Source organism: Bos grunniens, chromosome 3, assembly GCF_055505025.1.
Source record: "Bos grunniens cultivar Pamir isolate PY7600 chromosome 3, Bosgru_T2T1.0, whole genome shotgun sequence".
Lineage (NCBI taxonomy): Eukaryota > Metazoa > Chordata > Mammalia > Artiodactyla > Bovidae > Bos > Bos grunniens.
Genome location: NC_141167.1, coordinates 74,227,243 through 74,251,409, shown reverse-complemented (window position 1 = coordinate 74,251,409; position 24,167 = coordinate 74,227,243). Strand labels below are relative to the sequence as shown.

The 24,167-nt window shown below is 38.1% G+C and overlaps 1 pseudogene; it reads right to left on the bottom strand.

Annotated features, from left to right (window-relative positions):
* Nucleotides 1-10,786: 10,786 nt before the first annotated feature.
* LOC147375859 (bifunctional 3'-phosphoadenosine 5'-phosphosulfate synthase 1 pseudogene) lies at nucleotides 10,787-11,754 on the bottom strand (annotated as a pseudogene).
* Nucleotides 11,755-24,167: the final 12,413 nt, after the last annotated feature.

Sequence of the window (24,167 nt, the reverse complement as noted above, 5' to 3'; positions counted from 1 at the left end):
CACACTCAGCCTTCAGCAACTGATCGATTGTTCCTACCAATTACTGGCTCCAGCTCCTGGTAAGTTTTGCATGCGTGCATGTTAATTCACTTTAGTCATGCCTGAATCTTTGCGACCCTGTGGACTGTAACCCTCCATGCTCCTTTGTCCATGGGATTCTCCAGGCAAGAATAATGGAGTGGGTTGCCATATGCTCTTCCAAGGAATCTTCCCCATGCCGGGATTGAATCTGCATCTCTTTATTTCCTGCAAGGCAGGCAGATTCTTCCACTAGCACCACCTGGGAAGCCCATAAGCAGTGTAGTATAAAGCCACTAATATTATACATGAGGACTAGTTAGGAAAGACAGTTTTATCTTACCTAAATGCTTACAACTTTCTCACCATTGGTGGAGGAAAAGAGTATGTAAAAATTCCTGATGGATTCAAAACCAAACAGGAAAGTAAAAAATAAAATGAAGCAAAGAAAAAGCAGAATAAATACGAAGTAGAAGAACTAATTCAAAATATACTAGTGATCACAAGAAATGTCAGTAGAGTAAACATGCCAGTCAGAATAAGAATGTTTTCAAATTAGGATAAATAATAAAATCTCTATATATATATACTTCTTTCAAAACACAACCTTAAGCATTTTAGACATATAATAATGAAAAGTTAAAGGATAAATATTAGGCAAATACTGAACAAAGTAATCTGGCATAGATATGTAAATATATCCACCTCTCTCTCTCTTTATTAGACAAAATTGACTTCAAAGTAAAAATATGTTTGGGAGATAAAGAATATAAATGTTTAATAATAGGTAAGATTCTTATAGAAAGAAAAATCTAAATTTATAAGCACCCAATTCTATAATCTTTATATATATTTTAATGCATATATAGCAAAACTGACAGAATTTTAAAGAGAAATTCATACATGGACATTCATAATAGGAAGTTTTAAACTCATTCATAATGCTTGATAGAGACAGCAGACAGAACCATTGAGGATTTGAACAACATAATTAGCAAGTCTGACATAATGAGAATATCACAACTCTGTAATAGGGAGGGACAAATCTGACTCCATATTAAATTTGTTTCTTTTACCTTAACTTTTGTATTCTATTGCTTTGCTACAAATTAATCACTAAAGGGATGTTGCTTATAACAAAGTATACATACAAGCCCATCTCTAGGAACCCTGCCTCCCATGCCTGAACTAAAATACCTCTGTTCAGATCACAGGAAACATCCTGACCAGGCCCGTCTATGAATGGCTGTAGGAAAGAAGCAATTACATATCTCTTCCAGTGTCTGGGCAAAACCAGGAAATGTTTGCAATAACTTATTGCCTTTTTTACTTTACATCCTCATCTCCCTACTCTTTGTTCTATGAAAGAAACTAGCATACAAACTTCAGCAAGATAGTTCTTTGGGACACCAGTCTACCATTTTCTTGGTTTCCTGGGTTTCTGATTAAGGTTGTTATTTCTTCACTCGACAACTCCTCTCTCCATTTATTGACCTGTTGTTTGGCGAGCAGTACAAACTTGGACTGAGTATCCAACAATTAGAGAGTGTACATTATTCACAAATATGCACGGAACATATATAAGAAATTTCTGCATTCTACATAATTAAGTAGGTTCTTGCAAAAAAAAACCCACAAAGAATTGTTGTCAGACAGGTGATCTTTTCTGTATAAAATATATTTACTTTAGAAATCATTAAAATGCTAATTTGATAAGAGGTTCATCACATTGTATAGGAGACAGGAATCAAGACCATCCCCAAGAAAAAGAAATGAGAAAAAGCAAAATGGCTGTCTGAGGAGGCATTGCAAACAGCTGTGAAAAGAAGGGAAGTGAAAAGCAAAGGAGAAAAGGAAAGATATATCCATTTGAATGCAGAGTTCCAAAGAATAGCAAGGAGAGATAAGAAAGCTTTCCTCAGCGATCAGTGCAAAGAAATAGAGGAAAACAACAGAATGGGAAAGACTAGGGTTCTCTTCAAGAAAATTAGAGATACCAAGGGAACATTTCATGCAAAGGTAGGCTCAATAAAGGACAGAAATAGTAAGGACCTAACAGAAGCAGAAGATATTAAGAAGAGGTGGCAAGAATACACAGAAGAACTGTACAAAAAAGAGCTTCATGACCTTTTTATCTTTACAAAAAAGACAATCACGATGGTGTGATCACTCACCTAGAGCTAGACATCCTGGAATGTGAAGTCAAGTGGGCCTTAGAAAGCATCACTACGAACAAAGCTATAAGAGGTGATGGAATTCCAGTTGAGCTATTTCAAATCCTGAAAGATGCTATGAAAGTGCTGCACTCAATATGCCAGCAAATCTGGAAAACTCAGCAGTGGCCACAGGACTGGAAAAGGTCAGTTTTCATTCCAATCCCAAAGAAAGGAAATGCCAAAGAATGCTCAAACTACCACACAAATGCACTTATCTCACACGCTTGTAAAATAATGCTTAAAATTCTCCAAGCCAGGCTTCAGCAATACGTGAACTGTGAACTTCCAGGTGTTCAAGCTGGTTTTAGAAAAGGCAGAGGAACCAGAGACCAAATTGCCAACATCCGCTGGATCATGGAAAAAGCAAGAGAGTTCCAGGAAAACATCTATTTCTGCTTCATTGACTATGCCAAAGCCTTTGACTGTATGGATCACAATAAGCTGTGGAAAATTCTGAAAGAGATGGGAATACCACCACCTGACCTGCCTCTTGAGAAACCTGTATGCAGGTCAGGAAGCAACAGTTAGAACTGGACATGGAACAACAGACTGGTTCCAAATAGGAAAAGGAGTATGTCAAGGCTGTATATTGTCACCCTGCTTATTTAACTTATATGCAGAGTACATCATGAGAAACACTGGGCTGGAGGAAGCACAAGCTGGAATCAAGATTGCTGGGAGAAATATCAATAACCTCAGATATGCAGATGACACCACCCTTATGGCAGAAAGGAAGAAGAACTAAAGAGCCTCTTGATGAAAGTGAAAGAGGAGAGTGAAAAAGTTGGCTTAAAGCTCAACATTCAGAAAACTAAGATCAAGGCATCTGGTCCCATCACTTCATGGGAAATAGATGGGGAAACAGTGGAAACAGTGGCTGACTTTATTTTTCTGGGCTCCAAAATCACTGCAGATGGTGATTGCAGCCATGAAATTAAAAGACGCTTACTCCTTGGAAGGAAAGTTATGACCAACCTAGATAGCATATTAAAAAGCAGAGACATTACTTTGTTAACAAAGGTCTGTCTTGTCAAGGCCATAGTTTTTCCAGTGGTCATGTATGGATGTGAGAGTTGGAGTATAAAGAAAGCTGAGTGCCGAAGAATTGATGCTTTTGAACTGTGGTGTTGGAGAAGACTCTTGAGAGTCCCTTGGACTGCAAGGAGGTCCAACCAGTCCATCCTAAAGGAGACCAGTCCTGGGTGTTCATTGGTAGGACTGATGCTGAAGCTGAAACTCCAATACTTTGGCCGCCTGATGTGAAGTGCTGACTCATTTGAAAAGACCCTGATATTGGAAAAGATTGAGGGCAGGAGGAGAAGGGGATGACAGAGGATGAGATAGTTGGATGGCATCACCAACTCAATGGACATGGATTTGGGTGGACTCCAGGAATTGGTGATGGACAGGGAGGGCTAGCGTGCTGTGGTTCATGGAGACGCAAAGAGTCAGACACGACTGAGAGACTGAACAGAACTGAACTTGGAAATTATAATAAAAGACGCTTTCAAATAATTTTTGGTTCTAAACAGGAATAATGATGAACATTAGAAAATATTTAGGATTGAAAATTGATGAAATATCTAAAAGTAAGGAGATGTAGGAAAAGCATTACTTAAAATAATTTTAACATTATTTGTTGTTGTTCAGTTGTAAGTTGTGTCCAACTCTTTGTGACCCCATGAACTGAAGCACACCAGGCTTCCCTGTCCTTCACCACCTCCTGGAATTTGCTCAGACTCATGTCCATTGAATCAGTGATGCCATTCAATCATCTCATCCTCTGCTGCTCCTTTCTCCTCCTGCCTTCAACACTTGTTACTTATAAAGTTTGAAAATTGATGACCTAATTATTCAACTCAAAGCAGTTAGAAAAAGAACAGCAGAATAAAATGAAAGGAAGTTGAAAGAATTAAATAATAAGAGGAGAAATTAATTGAATAGAAAAAAGATAAAATAGAGAGGATCCACAGAGCCAAACACTCATTTTTGAAAAATCTAATAAAATAGACACCTTCTGGCAAGATTGAGCAAGCAAGAAAGAGAAAATCCATCAAATAAGCACATGAACAGAGAAAAAGTCCTAACCATGTAAACAGAAAGAGAAGATATTTTTTAAAAGATCTTATGTCATTACGTTTGAAAACTTAAGACAAAATGTTCAATTTTCTAGAGAAATGTAACTAGCCAATAGTGATTCAGAAGAATTAAAATCCTGACTAATTCTCAGTGATCAAAAGAAATGAATCAATAATTAATATCTAAGCCTCACCATCTCCACCGATACCAAAACTGGATATCTGAGCCAGTGAAATTAAAAATTCCAATCAAAATCTTTTTTTTTTTTAATCTACATGGAACTTGACAAGATGATTATAAAACATGTATATGGAAATCCCAAAGATGAAATATCCACAATAATTTGGAAGAAGTACAACACAAGGAGATCTCCTTACATATAAAAATACTTAATGTAAGCTATAAACCTATAAACAATAATGGCAGCATGCATTGTTCTGGGAAAGATAAATACACCAATGGAATTGAACAGAGACTTGAAATAGATCAGTGTTTGAATGGAAAGCTTATATATGACAGAGGAACCAATGCCTACCAGTGGAGGATAAGCTATTGATTAAATAGTATTCAGAGATTTTATTATTAATATAGCAAAAAGAAAAGCTCTCTAATGAAAGACCATAATTAATTTTGTGTGGATTAAAGATCTAAATACGATGATAGCAACAGTTTAAAATATATGGAGGAACTGTAAGACACTACCTTTACAATTTCACAGGAGGAAGTTGGGAGGGCTATAGTAAACAAAGAGTCTTTGGTTTTTTTAGTGGCTGAGTCCTTTCCAAGAAGTAGGAGAAGTCTACTTTTTGTACCTGGCTAGGATCTAAAGTCAAGAGATCACTTTTCTGGTCTCCCAACTCTATTTAATTGAAGTTTCTCTTTATTAGTTTTTTATATATGATTTTTGACCTTGTTTAAATTATGCTAAGCTAAGCTAAGAACACACAGAAGAACTGAACAAAAAAGATCTTCATGACCAAGATAATCATGATGGTGTGGTCACTCATCTGGAGCCAGACATCCTGGAATGTGAAGTCAAGTGGGCCTCAGAAAGCGTCACTACGAACAAAGCTAGAGGAGGCGATGGAATTCCAGTTGAGCTATTTCAAATCCTGAAAGATGATGCTGTGAAAGTGCTGCACTCAATATGCCAGCAAATTTGGAAAACTCAGCAGTGGCCACAGGACTGGAAAAGGTCAGTTTTCATTCCAATCCCAAAGAAAGGCAATGCCAAAGAATGCTCAAACTACTGCACAATTGCACTCATCTCACAAGCTTGTAAAGTAATGCTCAAAATTCTCCAAGCCAGGCTTCAGCAGTACATGAACTGTGAACTTCCAGATGTTCAAGCTGGTTTTAGAAAAGGCAGAGGAACCAGAGATCAAATTGCCAACATCTGCTGGATCATCGAAAAAGCAAGTGAGTTCCAGAAAAACACCTATTTCTGCTTAATTGACTATGCCAAAGCCTTTGACTGTATGGATCACAATAAACTGTGGAAAATTCTGAAAGACATGGGAATTCCAGACCACCTGACCTGCCTCTTGAGAAACCTATATGCTGGTCAGGAAGCAACAGTTAGAACTGGACATGGAACAACAGACCAGTTCCAAATAGGAAAAGGAGTACGTCAAGGCTGTATGTTGTCACCTTGCTTATTTAACTTATATGCAAAGTAAATCATGGGAAACACTGGGCTGGAAGAAGCACAAGCTAGTATCAAGATTGCTGGGAGAAATATCAATAACCTCAGATATACAGATGACATCACCCTTATGGCAGAAAGTGAAGAGGAACTAAAAAGCCTTTTGATGAAGGTGAAAGAGGAGAGTGAAAAAGTTGGCTTAAAGCTCAACATTCAGAAAACGAAGATCATGGCATCTGGTCCCATCACTTCATGGGAAATAGATGGGGAAACAGTGGAAACAGTGTCAGACTTCATTTTTCTGGGCTCCAAAATCACTGCAGATGGTGACTGCAGCCATGAAATTAAAAGACGCTTACTCCTTGGAAGGAAAGTTATGACCAACCTAGACAGCATATTAAAAATCACAGACATTACTTTGCCAACAAATGTCATCTAGTCAAGGCTATGGTTTTTACAGTGGCCATGTATGGATGTGAGAGTTGGATTATGAAGAAAGCTGAGCATTGAAGAATTGATGCTTTTGAACTGTGGTGTTGGAGAAGACTCTTGAGAGTCCCTAGGACTGCAAAGAGATCCAACCTGTCCATTCTAGAGGAGATCAATAACGGGTGTTCATTGGAAGGACTAATGCTAAAGCCGAAACTCCAATACTTTGGCCACCTCATGCAAAGAGTTGACTTAATGGAAAAGTCTCTGATGCTGGGACGGATTGGGAACAGGAGGAGAAGGGGACAACAGAGGATGAGATGGCTGGATGGCACCACCAACTCAATGGACATGAGTTTGAGTGAACTCCGGGAGTTGGTGATGGATAGGGAGGCATGGCGTGCTGCAGTTCATCAGGTTGCAAAGAGTTGGACACGACTGAGTGACTGCACTGAACTGAACTGAAGCTAAGATGAATTTTCTTATACTAGGTGTATTAAATGCATTTCAACTTTGATATTGTCAATGTATGATGCATGAGATGTAATCCCATTACAAAATAAGGAATATTTGTTAATCTTGTCACAATGATTGAAGTAGTTGTTCTTTAGTAAGTTGTGTTTAACTCTTTTGTGACCCCAATCACTAAAGCCTGCTAATTACCCAGGCAAGAATACTGGAGTTGGTTGCTATTTCCTTCTCCAGAAGATCTTTCTGACCTAGGGATTGAACCCACATCTCCAACATTGTCAGGCAGGTTTTTTGTTCATGCCAGTGAAAGGAAACTGATGTACAACACCTACTATAAGAGGATTCTTGCTTCCCTGAGGATGAAGAACTGTTCCAAACATTCTGCTGAAACTATCAGAAGAACCTCGAACTCCCAGAGGGCTACCAGGGTAGAACGGGGATACAGCCATCAGAGGACCAGAGTAGAGAGGATATGAGAAAGAAGATCCTTGGAGAGTTCATTTAAGGTGTGAGATCGAGACTTATTCTGACTTTTCAGTTACTTAAGTCAGTAATCCTCTTTGTTGTTTAAATAATTTTGAGTTTAGAGGCTTTTATTTTTTTTTTTCACCTGTTACTGAAACATTTCTACCTCAAATACTGCATAGATATTTTGATCTTAGAGACTGAAGAGGGAAAAATATCTTGACTATTATTCAAAGATTCTTTGATTTCAAGGAACAGAAAGATACAATTGCAGAATGAGAATTATCAGACAGATCTGTAGAAATGGAACCAAAGTACTAGGGAAAAAACAAAATCTTTTCACCTTACTCAATAGGACCTCCAGTTTCTGTCAGTCTCTGTTTCTTGCTTGCACATAAACTCTTGACAGGTCTATTTCATATTTAATACTTAAATTCAATAGATTTAGTTGTATACTGTGACCCATCTTTCTCCAAACCCTCCTCTACAAACAGCTTCTTCTCCAGTGTTCTCTTTCTTGTTGTTGGATCAACTATACATCTTGTTTACTAATCAGAAAACGTAAAGTCATTTTTCTCACCTTTCCCTTATCTTTAAGTAACTGACATTCAATACATTATGAAGCCCTATGATTCCTGCCTCCAAAATAATTGTCAAATTAATTTGTTTCTATGTCATTACTACCCATACTTCAGTCCAACTCTTATCATCTTGAGTCTTACCTGTTGCAATTGCTTCCTTTCCACTCTAATTTCCTCTCTTTGTACTCTCCAATCCATTTCCCACATTGTTGTTGTTCTTCACTCAGTCAGTCATATCCAACTCTGCAATTCCATGGACTGCAACATGCCAGGCTTCCCTGTCCTTTACTATCTCCTGAAGTTTGCTCAAACTCATGTCCATTGAGGTTATGATGCCATCCAAACATCTCATCCTCTGTTGTCGCCTTCTCCTGCCCTCAGTCTTTCCCAACATCAGGGTCTTTTCCAGTGAGTCAGCTCTTCTCATCAGGTTGCCAAAGTATAGGAGCTTCAACTTCAGCATCAGTCCTTCCAATGAATATTCAGGATTAACTTCATTTAGGATTGATTGGTCTGATCTCTTTGCAGTCCAAGGGACTCTCAAGCGTCTTCTCCAGCACCACAGCTCAAAATCATGTTCTTCAGTCTTCAGCCTTCTTTATGGTCCAACTCTTACATCCGTACATGGCTACTGGAAAAACCATGGCTTTGACTATACAGAACTTTGTTGGCAAAATGATGTCTCTGTTTTTTAATATGCTGTCTAGGTTTGTCATAGCCTTTCTTCCAAGGAGCAAGCATCTTTTAATTTTGTGTCTGTAGTCCAGTGATTTTGGAGCCCAAGAAAACAAAGTGTGCCCCTATTTCCATTTTCTCCCATCTATTTGCCATAAATAGATGGATCAAGATACTATGATCTTAGTTTAAATTTTAAGCCAGCTTTCTTACTTTCCTTTCTCCTTCATATAGAGGCTCTTTGGTTCCTCTTCACTTTCTGCCATTAGGGTGGTGGCATCTGCATCTGTATATCTGAAGTTATTGATACTTTTCCTATCAATCTTGATTCCAGCTTGAGCTTCATCCAGCTCAGCATTTTTCATGATGTACCCTGCATAGAAGTTAAATAAGCAGGGTGACAATATACAGCCTTGCTGTACTCCTTGCCCAGTTTTGACCCATTCTGTTGTTCAAATTTCCAGTTTGTTGTGATCCACATAAAGTCTTTAGTGTAGTCAATGAAGCAGAAGTAGATGTTTTTCAGGAATTCCCTTGCTTTTTCCATGATCCAGAGAAAGCTGGCAATTTGATCTTTGGTTCCTTTGCCTTTTCTAAATCCAACTTGTCATTTGGAAGTTTTCAGTTCATGTATTGTTGAAGCCTAGCTTGAAGGATTTTGAGTATTGCTTTGCTAGCTTGCGAAATGAGTGCAACTGTGCAGTAGTTTGAACATTCTTTGGCATTGCCCTTCTTTAGGATTGGGGTGAAAACTGACCTTTTCCAGTCCTGTGGCCACTGCTGAGTTTTCCAAATTTGCTGGCATATTGAGTGCAGCACTTTCACAGCATCATCGTTTAGAATTTGAAATAGCTCAGCTGGAATTCCATCACCTCCCCTAGTAGTTTTGTTTGAGTAATGCTTCCTAAAGCCCACTTAGCTTCACACTCCAGCATGTCTGGCTCTAGGTGAGTGACCATACTATCATGGTTATCTGGGTCATTAAGACCTTTTCTGTAGAGTTCTTCTGTGTATTCTTGCCACCTTTTCTCACACTCTTTTGCTTGTTAGGTCCTTGCTATTTCTGTCCATTATTGTGCCCATCTTTGCATGAAACTATTTCCTTGGTATCTCTAATTTTCTTGAAGAGATCTCTAGTCTTTCCCATTCTATTTTCTTCTATTTCTTTGCATTGTTCACTTAGGAAGGCTTTCTTATCTCTCCTTGCCATTCTTTGGAACTTTGCATTCAATTGGGTTTACCTTTCCCTTTCTCCTTTGCCTTTAGCTTCTCTTCTTTTCTCAGCTATTTGTAAGACCTCCTCAGACAACCATTCTGCCTTCTTGCATTTCTTTTTCTTGCTACAATTGCTACAGTGAGTTGGCTGTTAAAGACCCTTCCCTGTTTTCTGGATGAGATATGCCAGCAGTCTCACTCAACATTATAAACATTGAATCTTGAAACCATCAGTGTTCTGCAATGCTCAGTTCAGTTCAGTTCAGTTCAGTCGCTCAGTCGTGTCCGACTCTTTGCGACCCCATGAATCGCAGCACACCAGGCCTCCCTGTCCATCACCAACTCCCAGAGTTCACTCAAACTCACATCCATCGAGTCGGTGATGCCATCCAGCCATCTCATCCTCTGCCATCCCCTTTTCCTCCTGCCCCTAATCCCTCCCAGCATCAGAGTGTTTTCCAATGAGTCAACTCTTCACATGAGGTGGCCAAAGTACTGGACTTTCAGCTTTAGCATCATTCCTTCCAAAGAATACCCAGGACTGATCTCCTTTAGGATGGACAGGTTGGATCTCCTTGCAGTCCAAGGGACTCTCAAGAGTCTTCTCCAACACCACAGTTCAAAAGCATCAGTTCTTCAATGCTCAGCTTTCTTCATAATCCAACTCTCACATGCATACATGGCCACTGGAAAAACCATAGCCTTGACTAGACGAACCTTTGTTGGCAAAGTAATATCTCTGCTTTTGAATATGCTATCTAGGTTGGTCATAACTTTCCTTCCAAGGAGTAAGTGTCTTTTAATTTCATGGCTGCAATCACCATCTGCAGTGATTTTGGAGCCCCCCAAAATAATATCTGACACTGTTTCCACTGTTTCCCCATCTATTGGCCATGAAGCTATGGGACCAGATACCATGATCTTCGTTTTCTGAATGTTGAGCTTTAAGCCAACTTTTTCACTCTCCTCTTTCACTTTCATCAAGAAACTTTTTAGTTCCTCTTCACTTTCTGCCATAAGGGTGGAGTCATCTGCATATCTGAGGTTATTGATATTTCTCCCGGCAATCTTGATTCCAGATTGCAGAATAGAATCTGCAATGCTATTGGACCACATTTGGTCCAGCATGCTTGATAGAAGATGGTCACCACTGCTGTTTCAGAATTCATGATTTCTTCCTCCAGCAGTTCATCTTGCTGCTTCATGTGCCACATCAAAAGAACATTATTATCTTTTGTCCAGCCACCAACAGGGTGAAGGAGAAAGACAGGGAACCTGTAGTCCCTCTCTAGAAGTTGCTTTTGAGTATCCCGCATTAAAAGAGCATGTCCATTGTACACTAGGTTTTGTAATTAAATACAAAGACAGCATCAGCATTCAGGTCCTTAAACATCTGCTTTAGCTCAGTAAGAGTGGAATACTGATCAAGATCATTCATTCCAATAAATTTGGTCAAAGACTTGAAGGTCTCCTTCTATCAGCCAGTCTCCTTTCTCTAAAACAATCTTGATGTAGGGGTGGTCCTGAATGCTGTTCCTTCCTGTCTAACACAGTGCTCTTTCTTCCTGTGTTAAAAAAAAAAGCTCAGTATTGTAAAGAAGAGCCACACTGTGACCCTTCTACACCAGAGAAAATGCTGTCCAGATGTCCAGCATTTATCTTCTTGAGTAGCTGTCAGAACTACAGGCACTGACAAATTAAAATAACACCCCCACACAGAAGACAATCAAAATGAAGGTATTGCAAGTTCTGCCTCTCTCTCATAAAACCATTCAATGGGCTGGGCCAACTTCTGCCAAAACCTGTAGTCACTGCATATCCACTTTATTAATTTTTAATGCTGTAATTTTTCTCCATCTGTTTTTGCCAAATGAAGTTTATTTTCTGGCACACAGAGGATGTCACAGGTACAACACCCTGTTCCCAGAGAAGTTCCATAACTCTTACTGCACACGATCATTTCTATCACAAGTCTATTTTCAGCATCATATCAGGGGCCTTTGGTTTTTTATATTCAGAACTGATTCAAATGAAATCTTTAATTCTCTAGCCTGTGCATTTTGTTAGAGTCCTTTAATAGCTCTGTTCACAAACATACAGGGAAGCATCAACAAGTACTTCAAAAAAAAAAAAAAAAAGGCAAGCACACCCTTAGGAATTTGCCATACAATATGGTGATCTTGAAAAAGAACACCTTCCCTGGTAGTTCAGATGGTAAAGCATCTGCCTACAATGTGGGAGACCCGGGTTCGATCCCTGTGTTGGGAAGATCCCCTGGAGAAGGCAATGGCAACCCACTCCAGTACTCTTGCCTGGAAAATTCCATGGACAGAGGAGCCTGGTAGGGTACAGTCCATAGGGTTGCAAACAGTTGGACACGACTGAGCAACTGCACTTTCTTTCTTTCTAGCCAGGGCATGGCCCACCTGTTTCTTGTTGCTGGAAATGGTGGCAGCTGCCTCCGGCTAGTCTGTGGTGGCCCAGATTGACTGGTTAGAAGGGAACCCCAGCAGCCAGCACCAAGCAGCCTTAGGAGTCCAGGAGCCCTGCAGCTGAGAGGGTCCTCACTTCTCTGGTGATTTTCCCAGGGCAGGACCCAGGACAAGATGCTCCCTCCAGCCAAGAATCTACCTTTGGATTCTGACTTTGACAGCTCAAGCCAACACAGAACGTCCCTACTGAGGTTGACTTCTCTGGTGGCTCAGGCAATAAAGCATCTGCCTACAATGCTGGAGACCAGGGTTCAGTCCCTGGGTTGGGAAGATCTCCTGGAGAAGGAAATGGCAGCCCACTCCAGTGTTCTTGCCTGGAGAGCCTGGTAGACTACAGTCCATGGGGTGGCAAAGAGTCGGACACGACTGAGCGACTTCACTTATGGTGATCTTGAGTATTGTTGCTGTTGTTCAGTTACTAAGTTGTGTCTGACTCTTTGCTATCTCATGGACTGTAGCTCACCAGGTTCCCCTGTCCCACTATCTCCTGAAGTCTGCCCAAATCCATGGCCATTGAGTTGGTAATGCTATATAACCATCTAATCTGCTGCCACCCCCTTCTCCTTTTGCCTACAATCTTTCCCAGGATCAGGGTCTTTTCCAGTAAGTCAGCTCTTGGCATCAGGTGGTCCAAGTATTGAAGCTTCAGCTTCAGCATCAGACCTTCCAGTGAATGTTCAGGGTTGATTTCCTTTAGGATTGGCTTACTTGATATTCTTCTTGTCCAAGGGACTCTAGCATCTTCTCTAGCACTACAGTTGGAAAGCATCAGTTCTTCAGCTCTCAGCCTTCTGTATGGTCCAACTGTCACATTGGTACATGGCTACTGGAAAAACCATAGCTTTGACAATACAGATTTTTGTTGGCAAAGTGATATCTCTACTTTTTAATATACTGTCTAGGTTTGTCATAGCTTTCCTTCCAAGGAGCAAGTGTCTTTTAATTTCGTGACTGTAGTCACCATCTGCAGTGATTTTGGAGCCCAGGATCTCGAGGATATAGTAATATAAAACATGTGATGCACACTAAGCCAGTACCTGTAAACAGCTTAGTAACTTCTGCAACTCATCAAACATTCTCATCTCTGTTCAAGACTAAAGCCAAGGTTTTTATTGAGACCTTGATGAATGTTGTCACCATCCAAAGTGTAGCATGATATTCTGGCAAGCCAAGTACTCCTCCAAAACCATGCTCACTGTGGTCTTTCCTGCTCCAGATAAGCCTGTCAGTGAAACTCTGCAACCACAAAAGCCTCCTCTGGTTTCTACCACCTGGCCCTTGTTTCTGTCAACATAGTGAGCTTGATAGGTGCCTTTATTTGCCCTCTGCCTCTCCCAGTTCTGCGTGTTATTGCTCAATATGGCTTTCTTATACAGGTTCCCAAGGTAGTAGAGGTTCTCCATGGCTGTAGAGAGTACACAAGGTGCCAGGGTTCTCAGCCCCTAGACTGTAGAAGGATGAGGGGAGGTCTTTGGGGTCAGAGCAGAGCCAGAAAGTATGCTCTGACTTATGCACTTTGTGCTCTAGATTCTGGTTGTGTGACCTGTTGGCTGCACTTCTGATGTGGATCAGGGAAGTATATGGGACAGGGGACTTTTCTTTTCTTTTGATATCTTTGACTGATTTTGGTATCTGGGTAACACTGACCCAGTAGAATGAGTTCCTTCTCCCTTTATTTTTTGGAAAAGTTTGTGAAGGGTTGCTATTAATTCCTATTTAAATGTTTGATAAAATTCTAATTTTATCAAGTTATCTAATTCTGAGCTTTGCTTTGTGGGAAGTCTTTAAATTACTATTTCATTCTTTTTGTTATAGGTCTACTCAAATTTTCTATTTTTTTCTTGAGTCAGTTTTGGTAACTTGTATTTCTAGTAATTTGGTCATTTCCTCTAAATTCTCTAATTTGTTGGCATACAATTGTTTACAGTAATTCCATGTGATACTTTTATTTTTGCAAGTTTGGTAACAGTACTACCTTTTCATTACTATCCTGAAAAGGTAATCATTATCATGCCTTGTATGGTAAACATTTCCTTAAGCTTGTATTCTTAAACACTATAGTTTGAAGTGTCTTCTGAATTTCACACGAATGAAATCATACAGAATATGTTCTTGGCTTCTGTTACTCAATATTATGTTTGTAAACTTATACTTGTACTTACAATTTGTTCATCTCATTGCTGTGTATTATTCCATTGAATGAATATAGACACACCTTGTTTCACTGTATTACAGCTTTTAGATATTAATGGTCTGTGAAACCCTGTGTCTAGCAAGTCTATGGGTGTTGTTTTTCCCAAAGCATTTGCTCGCTTCATGTCTCTGTCACATTTTGGTAATTCTCACAATATTTCAAATCCTCTGGCAAAAATATTTTCAACTTGCTGAAGGCTCATGATGGTTTTCATGTTTTAGCAATGAGTCATTTTTAAATTAAGGTTTATATATATATATATATATATATATATATATATATTTTTTTTTTAGACAGATGCTATCATATGCTTAATAGACTATGCATGTGTACATGCCAAGTTGCTTCAGACGTGTCTGACTCTTTGCAACCCTATGGACTGTAACCCACCAGGCTCCTCTCTCCATGGGATTTCCCAGGCGAGAACACTGGAGAAGGTTGCCATTCCCTTCTCCAGGGGATCTTCTCAACCCAGGGATTGACCCACATCTCTTACATCTCCTGCATTGACAAGTGGGTTCTTTACCACTATCGCCACCTAGGAAGCCCCATGCTTACACTATCCTATAGTCTATTAGGGCTTCCCAGGTGGTGCTGTTGATGAAGAACCCCATATGCCAATGCAAGAAACATAAGAGACATGGGTTCAATCCCTGGAGAAGAGAATGGCAACCCCCTCCAGTATTCTTGCCTGGGAAATCTCATGGGCACAAGAGCCTGGCAGGCTACAGTCTATGGGATCTCAAAGAATCAGACACGACTGAGTACATACATACCTTACACATAATATACTGTACATATCAAGTGATTTTGAGTCACTTAATAAGCAATTGCACTATGTATTAATCCCTTTAGTATTTCTTTCTCTTTCTCTTTTCACTACAGTAGAAACAGTATTCCATTATTACCTGTCATATAGGTTCAATGCTGTTACCTCTAGGAGGTCAAAGTGTGACATAGGAGATATTGATCTAGTAAAAATAGATAAGAGGCATATAGTTATTTACTAACAACTCACCCAAGAGCTATGAATGATACACAAAGCTAAGATACACATGCCATTAATATATAGATATGTACTATGTAGAAAACTCACTAGCTCTACTTTCTGTTCAGGAAATGTATAATTTTCCTTACTATAACCTCAGTACATGAATTAGAGTATATGAAGGGAATTACCACACCTTCGATATTTCTATTTATCTCCATGATACATGTATGTGGTAATGTCCTTTGGCATTTTTATCAGGTGTTTGGATGAAGCTGGGTTCAAATGAACAAATAAAAAAATCCAAATAAGTTATTTTAAATATCACTGTTGTAAATATATATGTGTATACATATATTATACTATATACATATATAGTCTCATACATATAATGCTACTCATACATTTAAAAAATTGGTTGCTAAAAATTTTATGAAGTAGTATAAAATATCAACAAGTAAAATATTAGTAAAATAAATGCAGACAATATCAAAATAAAATAATATTAGATGTAAACAAATCTTAATTCCAAAAGCCATCTTCATATTGTCTTACTTTTAGTAGTTCTATATTTTATGAGCTCTAATTGTTAGTACTTAGACATGACAATAAAAATAGTGATTTCATTCATAGATATAAACTGGATCATTCGTCTATCCATTTTGAAATTATTCAGGCCTAATATATGCATAGCAACAATATATTGGGTATTTAATCAGGGAAGACAAGAGTTGGATTTACAAAAAAGATACAAATAAAAGTCTCACTCTGAGAAATTATAACAAATTCAACATTGATTAAACATTATGGACAAATATAAGGTAATATGAGAAGTAATAAAACACACACACACAAATCCATTAACAACAGTAATCATTGAATAAGGACTTATTTTATCTCAGGAACTCTAGATGTTTCATCTGTATCATCTCTAATCCTCAGAGACACTGTAAGGTAAGCGTTCTTTCAATTTCAGTTACAAGGAAATTAAGTCACAAGGAAGTGAAGTAACTAGCCCAGTGTTACACTGGATTAGTGATTCTGGATTTAATCTCTAATCATCCAAGCTTCAAAGTCTGCAGAGGTCCTCCCTGGGTGATGCTGCCTGCCTAGTGCAAGGCAACAAACACATCAGAAAAAGTGACACTTCTAAGACTTGGGAATGGATCACTTTCCAGATGTCAATTTAGGATTAAGCTGTTCTTTGTTTCTAAGATGAGAGTTGCCTTTCTGGAAGAGGTAATATTTGAACTGCATTTTAAAGACAGTTTTGAATGTGGAATGGAGTTGATGAAGGAAGACATTCCCAGAGCAGGTCATAAAGACACTAAGCAATGTGAGAAATGGGAAGTTAAAGGCCAGGACCTGTCTTAGTGTCAGTACCCAGATGGTTGGATCAAAAATGGAGAGGAACTTGAAGCAAGTAAGGATAGAGTGGTGGAAGAAACTTCTAGAGTATATGTCCTGGAAATGAGGGAGTCTGGGCTGGGGAGGGGAGGGGAGGGCATCGTGGCTGTAGAGCAAGTATGTGAGGCCTAGAGTCAGAAAGCAAGAATCAGTAATGGAGGACTATCCTGGCCAAAATCAGGGACATTAATGCAAGTCACTGAGTTTTCACAGGAAATCAAGAATTAAGTATAAACAGGAATCATAAAGGGAAGAAAAGAATAGAACTAAAACTTATTCAATATCATCGATCTTAAACATTATATTAAGAGATACTAAAGCATTATTGCACAATTGTCACATTATTTACTCCTTGCAACAAACCTTCAACCTATATATTATTATTCAGAAATGAAGGAAACCAACATCAGAATGCTTAAGGAACTTGCAAATATGGATATGTCTAGTGCTGACTGTGGTCAGAGTAGGCACTCAAGTCTGTATGCTTATAATGTCCATATTTCCCCCAAATACCAAATGTGTATTTAGCATGGAATACTGGCAAGGGGCTTTCTGAGCAGGGAATACAAAAATATGTCAGTTCCTGCCCTTAGAGGATATGCACACCAATCATACAACTCAACAAAAAGATGCCAAAAGCTTACTTTTGTATTTCTCTATCAAGTACTGAGTCACAACCTTTGTCCTTGAGTAAGAGACCGCTGACAAATATTAACTTGATTCAATCATTCCAATATTCCTACGTAAAAGATTTCCTTTTACACACATATTCTTTAAAATGTAGTTTCATCCATTTTGGTAGATGGTTGTAAACTTCAGTGTAATCTCATTTGGAAAGGTGATCAGTTTCTGCTCTGTGGCGTTGTTCCAGAGGCCTCATCCTACATCCCACTGCCCAACTGCCTCCCAGCATTTAGTAATAGGCCTGGGTGGGGAAGATCACTTGGACTAGGAAATGGTAACCTACTCCAGTATTCTTGCCTGGAGAATATGACGGAGAGAGGAGTCTGGCAGGCTACAGTCCATGGGGTCATAGAGATTTGGACACGACTGAGTGACTAACACACATACTCAACTCCCATATTATTTTCCTTACTCTGTCTTTGGGTGTTATGGTTTTCACTGAAGTCCATTGAGTAAGCAACATAACTGGATCCCTGTTAAAATGTTCAGTTGAAGAAACAGCTCAAAATCAACAGCAAATCTAGTGTCACCACATTTGGAGTAAGATTGTTGTTCACAGAACTGAAAGAAAGTAGAATGATTCTAATACATCATAAAATAAATGAAGTAACTCATCATCAGTGTAACTCTATGTTGAGTTATATTTCCACTAAGGCATGTGTCATATAGATATACTTCTAAAATAAAAAGGGAAAAGTGTAAAGTAAATTGCTTACATGTGATACTTTGATACTATAAAAGTAAGGATGCTTGAACCTTCACGTCTCTTTGTGCTATGGTGAATGATCTGTAAAACTTCACAATTTTCTTTCAAACACAAATTCCTTTTGCTTTCATGTCCATGAATTCATTTTAGAAAATGTCATTAATTCTCAATTCAGAAATTTTGAGTGTTTTTCATATTAATATAAAATTATTTAATTTTAAAACCATCTCCAATAACATGAAGAAAATGAACTTGAAACCATTGTAGTATGATAGCAATGTTTTCCCAAAATTTGTTGGATCCTAGACTATTGGGAATTAAATTAAAACAAAAACTTATATTTTCTCCTGTATGCAATTAACTTTAAAATAAAATATAAGCTTCCTTCTTTTTACTTGGTAGCATTTGTCACATCTTGAGAATCTTTCTACTCAGTATTGACTTGTAGGTTCACTTTACTACTCAAGGGGGTTAAGTTTCATAAGCTCACTGTGCAAAGTCTTCAAAATGTTTACACTTCTAATTTACATTCATGCCTGAATGGATACACATATAATATACTCATTCAGAAGTAGTTCAGTTGAAAAGAAGTGGTCAGAGAAAATTGTTACTGAGCCACAAATCCATTACCTTCATTTTCCATTATTTTGTTTAACCCCTACCATTATCTTTTCCTATCTATAATCCCCTTTCTTTCCCTTTAGCACCAAACTTCTTGAAGTGATGTTCATACTTGCTATGCTCACATATTTAGTCTAGTTAACTGATGTGCCTTAGGACCCAGATCACCTTTAATTTTCTCAAGCCATGTGACAACTTTTTCCTCAAACCTTTGGGTTTATTTAACACTTTTAAGTAACATTCCCTAGTGAAACTCCACACTCTAATTTTCTAAGTTAGCACTTTCTCAGAGCTTACTTTTGCCTCTGGCTTCTTAGTCTTCTTTCAATCTCCATTTTGACTATGTGTCCTGTAAAATGTTGACATTCTCAAGACCTGTAATGGCCTTCTGCTATCTTCTGTATGTGATTCCTGCATGAGCTCACTCTTACTCCCATATTCAGTCACAGGTGTTCAGTCACAATTTACATGTCAAAGACCCCAAATGAATATCCCTATGCCAGGACCACTCTGCTGAGACATAGAGCCACATGACACAATTGACATTACTTCTCTACTTAGGCACTCCGTAACAATTTCGAAGTCACCATGGCCAAAACTCACTCCAGTAATTGCTTTTCATAGAGTCTCCATCATTGCTAATGTACCATGCCTTAGCTTAGATGACCTTGGGAAAATCATTTTTCATCTCTAAGTTTCCCTATATTAAAATGAAAATAATAGTAACTTCTATGGATTTTTATAAGGATTTAAAATCAGTTATTATGCAATCCACAATAATGAATGCTAACCACCCAGAAATCACAGTAGAATGAAGCAAACACTAACGCTGTCCTCATTTTATAGCAGAGGAACACAAAATACAATAAGGTTAAGTAAATTGCCCAAAGTTATCTAGCCAATTTGCGCTCAAGCAGGATTTGAATGAAATCTGGATCCAGCGCCTGACCTCTTAATTGCTCCACTACCCTGTATGATCTTATATATAAAGAATATAAGGTACAATCCTTAGCACTTACTGGATGTATCAAAATCACAGTGATGCAGAGGAGGACTTTAAATGTTCTGGAAATCTGCATTTTAAAGAGCTCTCTCGTGAATCTAATATTCAAATGGGGTTAAGAACCAACATAGTAGACTCTCAAGAATGTTTGTTCCTTTTATCCAAACGAAAATAATTGAATCAATTTGACCCTCTGAACACTTTCAGAAATGCTGTAGCCATTAAGCCTAAAGTACCTTTTAGAAGGGCTGTCTTAGAAATTCATTTTTTGAAATGACAATAGAAGAGCAATAATAAAGACACACACATACATTAAAAAAGCCCTCAGTATTCATATAACCAGAGGCATTTAATCCACACATTGTGTTTTCATTTGTACTGCATGATTTTATCCTTTGGAACAAGGGCTTTAAAAATATTAGACTTGTGTATAACCCAGAAAAATCACTTTCTTAAGATCATTAGGCTGCTGGGTAGATACTCCATCTGGCCTAAAAATGTTTCATTTTACCTTTCCCCATCTACCAAATCATGTGCTTTCTCTCCAGCTATCGCTTCCTCCCATTGTTTCTCAAATAATTAGAGTAGGATATTTCACCTTTCAGCATATACATGCAAAAAAAAAAAAAAAAACAAACCAAGTATACACAAAAGAGAAAACAATATAGTAAAATTCTGATCTCTTTTTCATGAGTCCTATTAGTGTGTATGTGTGTACATTTATATATCTTATACTTACCCTGGTACACAATTTACTATCCAGATATGGCCAGATTTTTGTTGTTTGCAAGTAGCAAGATATGATGCTTCCTAAAAAAAAAAAAAAAAAAAGATATGATGTTTCCTAAAACAAACCAAAAGAGAATTCATTGGAATAATTTGGGCTGTATCAATGAAATAAACAAACGTGTATATAGATGTATATTTCAAATAGAATGGGAACTGAGGACGTTATGTGTTTGACAGTTCATCAGAAAGGCACAGGCTGAACCACTGCAACTTGGTGTCATTTTGATTTGGTTTCAATGTATCCAAAGAGATCCTTATTGGTTTACCTTAATTCTCAAGACCCTCAGTTGAGCAGAGTATCTGTTGATATTTCCACCAAGACTGTACCAGAGGAGGAGAGGTGAATCTTCCGAAGAAAATTGGGCACAGAGCTAACCAAACAAAAAGAAGTTGGGTAAGGGACACTCCAAACTACAAATGTTCCCTCTCATTCTTATTGCTAGTTAGAAATGTCACAAGTAGTGCTAATATAAAAATGTATTATGTTGATTTTGTCATCTAATGTCTTCTAATTAAGTTTCTTAAGCCTTCACTGAATATTTCCAAGTAACTTTAAATGGTATGCTTATTTGTTCTACTTATTGTGTCAGAAGTACCTCTAAGGCTTTCTCCTTTACAGATAATTCCATTAGTTTTCTATGTCACTGAATGATCTCAAAACATTCTGATCGCTATAGGCAAAGAGTTGTTTGCTTCTCAATATCTGTTCTCTTGAACACATGATTTTCATGTCTCTTAGAAGAGTGCATTTCTTAACCCTACAGCCTACTGTAATTTGAGACTAAGTTCTAGCTAAGGTGATGTGCTGCTTCTGGTATTTCTTTTTGATGAAACAGATATGATCCTTCCTCTGTCCTCTGTGAGCTGAAGCCATATCTCAGACCATGAGGTTGAGGGACTCGTCCTGGGGATAAAAAAAAAGCAGAAGGACAGATACTGCCTGGACCCCAGAAGACCATGGAGCTGCCATACAAGCCATGAATTAACTACATCAGGACTTTTAAGTGACAAATACTTAACTTGTTTAAACCATCATTATTTGGGGGTGTTTACTATATCTTTATATCTAACCTATTTTTATATCTAGATCTATATCACACTTCCCATGTGGCTCAGTGGTAAAGAATCTGCCTGCCAATGCAAGAGACACAGGAGATGCTGATTCACTCTCTGGGTCAGGAAGATCCCCTGGAATATGAAATGACAACCCACTCCAGTATTCTTGCCTGGAGAATCCCAGGCAATGGACAGAGGAGCCTGGCAGGTTACAGTCCATGGGGTCACAAAGAGTTGGATATAACTTACCAACGGAACAACAACAAAAACCCGTATATACACATATTAGGTAGAACACTAAGCAAGTGATACTGATTCCAAGAACCATAATACAAAATTCAATCTACTTTCTTCATTGTTACATGTGTTGATCTCTCTGTCAGTGTGTTTTCCAGATCTGTGTGTGTGTGTTTGTGTATGACCATTTCTATTCTCTAAGCCTTGGCAAAACTATTTTGGAATCCTTGAGGACAGATTCTAGAGGTTAGGTATTAACAATTTAAAAGAGCAGTACTTTTATTCTTTAAGAATTGTATTTTAAAACACATTGTTCCTTTTATATGAAAGATCATCTGGTTGGATTTTTGTATCTGAGAAGGAAATAAAAATCTTAGGTTTTGTTCAAGAAATTTTAAATCATTGAGAGAAAAATTATTCTGTGTAGCAATATTGAAGGGGTCTTCAGTTTGGGTTGAGTTACAACCATTATGTTTCATAGCAAAAGTGGTTCCTAAATAAAATGTATGTGTTCCCTAGTTTAATCAGTTACCCTCTGGAGACTGAAGCAGAAATTGAATGATGGGAAGAGAATCATGAAGCTCAATATTCCTATTATGGTGACAGGGAAACTCTAAAGAGGATGAGAGTGAGTTTTAAACTCAACATATTTTGATAAAGACATGCCCTTAGACTAAGGGCTGGCAAATGATGGTTTGCTGGCCAAATCCAGCCCAAGGCCTGTTTTTGCACAGTCTATAAGCTAAAAAAAGATTTTTACATCTTTAAACGGTTTAAGAGGAGAAGGAAGAGGCAGGAACAGAGAAAGAGGAGAAGAAGAAGAAAAAAGCAACAGCAGCATCTCCAGGAGAGTGTTCTGCGATCTGCAATGTCTAAGATACTTAGTTATTTTTTTCTTTTTCTTTCTTTTTTTAATTGGAGGATAATTGCTTTACAATGTTATGTTGGTTTCTGTCGTATAATAACATGAATCAGCCATATTTATCTATATATCCACTCCCTCTTGAGCCTCCCTCCCATGCCCCATCCCACCCCTCTGGGTATCAGAGAGCATTACGCAGGGCTCCCTGTGTTGTATAGCAGCTTTCGATTGTTTTACACATGGTAGTATACACATGTCAGTGCTATTCTCTCGATTCCTCCCACCCTCTCCTTCCTCCATCATGTCCACAAGACCATGCTTTACATCAGGGTCTCTATTCCTGTAAATAGGTTCATCAGTACCATTTTTCTAGAATCCACATATATGCATCAGCATATGATATTTGTTTTCCTTTTTCTGACTTACTTCATTCTGTGTAACTGGCTCTGCTTCATCCACCTCATCTCAATTGATTCAAATTCATTCCTTTTTACAGTTGTAAGATATTTATTTCCTGGTCTTTTATAGATAAAAGTACTGATCCCTGTCTTAGACCCCAAAATCTCAACAATATGGAATATGCTGAATTGGGGTATGGATAGTTTGTTTTTGCATACAATAGAATCAGAATGTTTGTTGAATAAAAGAATCACTGAATGAATACATGTTTTCAGTGACAATAAGGACAATGGATTGCACGTTATTTATTTACCAGTGGACTCTACAATATGGAGTACAGTATAGTAAAAGCAGTTGGAGTGAGAAATAATTTGGAGTGGAGTTGTTTTATTTACCTTTAAAGCTATAATATAGGGTTTATATAATCTCACCAAATAGCATTGTTTTACAATCTATACACTGAGAATAGAAAACTTGGATCAAACTGTCATCATGTATAAATTCAAATCGGCATCAAGTATAAATTCACTTGCCATTTTGCAGTGTCTGGTAATAGCGTTTTTAATTAACGTGGTCAAATAGATAAATGAATACTTAACACTGTTATTGTAAACACTTATTCCAAGACTGCTGGTTCTCTTGTCTAGTAAAATAGTAACTTTGGCAGTGAGTCATTTTATGGCAAATATTTCCTTTCTCTCTTCATCTAAGAAATGTCTTTCTCATGTATTTTCCTCATTTCAAAAATCTGTGAGAAAGAAAACATAAAAGGACTTATAATTGACAAGAAACAAAATTTTTTAGTTGCTGTGTGAGCTGCCAAAGATGATGTGACTTAAAGGAAAAATGTCAAAAGGTGGTCAAGAGCTTAAAGAAAGACCATTGGTACTGGCGTTTCTCAGAGTGATAATGAGGCATATACTGAATTTTTGTTC